At 24.2% G+C, this 1887-nt stretch overlaps 1 long non-coding RNA gene across 1 annotated transcript in view; it reads left to right on the top strand.

Moving 5' to 3' along the window:
- The window catches only part of LOC122634515, a 4722-nt gene extending 3130 nt beyond the window's left edge, over nucleotides 1-1592 (top strand). The window contains exon 4 of the long non-coding RNA XR_006328405.1: nucleotides 1472-1592. This is a non-coding gene — a long non-coding RNA (uncharacterized LOC122634515). The remainder of the gene's footprint in view (nucleotides 1-1471) is intronic.
- Nucleotides 1593-1887: the final 295 nt, after the last annotated feature.

Raw genomic sequence — 1887 nt, 5'->3', positions numbered from 1 at the left:
CTTTGGTAACATTTAAACTTGAGTATTAATGACGGAAAGTTTTAGAAATATTGCTGAAATATTTAAGATACTCTATGCAAAGCAACACAACATTTCGCAGATTATTACACAGAACCTTTTGAAATTTATACTTAAAAGATTGCATACCTTTACATATCACAAGAAATATTCAAAAGTAACTTATTATATGTTAAAGATATATTATATATATATATATATATTATAATAATTTATTAAACATTTTTAAATTAATTAAAAAAAAAATTTTAAATAATTAAAATTAATTAAGTTCGAAGGATAATATATATATATATTATATAAAATATATAAAAAAATAAATGAACATTTAATAATATACAAGATAAAATTAATACAACCATATCTTGTGGTTCCCTGTCAATTGGTGGCTCGCGAGAAGTCGTAAGATGTCTTTCCGTTTAAACATTTAAACTTGAGTATTAATGACGGAAAGTTTTAGAAATATTGCAGAATTATTTAAGATACTCTATGCAAAGCAACACAACACTTCGTAGATTATTACACAGAACCTTTTGAAATTTATACTTAAAAGATTGCATATTTTTATACATTACAACGGATATTGAAAAGTAATTTATTATATATGAAAGATATATTTTATATATATATATTTTAGAATTATTTGTTAATCATGTTTAAATAATTAAAATTAATTTAAGAACGAAGAATAATATATATATATATTATATAAAATATATAAAAAAATAAATGAACGTTTAATAATATACAAGATAAAATTAATACGAACATATCTCTTGGTTGTGTATTATTCGGTGGCTCGTGCTTCTGAAAACGATATTCTATGCAAAGGATATTCTACTAAATAGTAATGTATCATATCGTTTAGCCGATAAATTATATCCATATACGTTTCTATTTTTTTTTTTTAATTTTTGTAACATTTAAGTTTTTTGTGAAGGTTTTGCCAATTATATTATTACTTCTTTCGAAATATGTATTATGTTAAATTGAATCTACTCATATAAATAATTTGTCGTCTTTCCCTCGATAAATCAATTATTTTAATATGAATACATTAAATTGATTGAAAAAAAATTTAAGAAAATCGTTTGTCTGAGTACATTTTTGTCTGGTAGTGTTTAGATGTGTGTGTGTGTGTGTGTGCGCGCGCGCGCGCGCGCTCTCTCTCTCGCTCCCGCGCGCGCGCGCGCGCGCGCGCGTGTGTGTGTGTCTGTACTAGGTCTTTCAATTTATTACATATTTAAAAACGATTAAATATATATATACACAAAGAACATATATCAGGTTTTCATCTTTTTTAAACACTTATAAATTTTTAGGGTTTTGAATAATAATAGATAGCATAATACGTAAAAACTAATAAATGAAGATATATAGTTAAGCAAATTATTATAAATACTAACATGTTATTTGATGTCTCATTGTTACTTGACTCTTCTTTCATTTTCAGAGCGTGTATCACGGTACCCGTGCAATTTCTGAAAAATTGTCACGTAATCTGAAAAAATAATGAAAAGGATTATATTAGTTTAGGTATATGTAAGAAAAAATATTATATAAAAATAAAAATATTACAAATAGAGATCAATACAAAAGTAATTATATTAATTATTCCAAATTATTTTATCATTTTTTTAAATAACACATTTACTACTTAAAACACACAAAACGTTTCTTGGTATTATTCAAATCCAAATAATCAAACTTGATAAAATTGCCGCCCTTTCAAAAGGCGGCTTTTCATTGAAAATTTTTGTAATCATACCTTAAAAATTATTATATCTTAAAAACAAGAGAAGATGAAAAAGAAATTATTTAATGAAATTATTAAAGATACATTTTGGACTTGAGTTAAAACACCAAGAA

Source organism: Vespula pensylvanica, chromosome 15, assembly GCF_014466175.1.
Source record: "Vespula pensylvanica isolate Volc-1 chromosome 15, ASM1446617v1, whole genome shotgun sequence".
NCBI lineage: Eukaryota > Metazoa > Arthropoda > Insecta > Hymenoptera > Vespidae > Vespula > Vespula pensylvanica.
The sequence above is the reverse complement of the archived record's forward strand: the minus strand, read 5'-3'. Positions and strand labels throughout refer to the sequence as shown.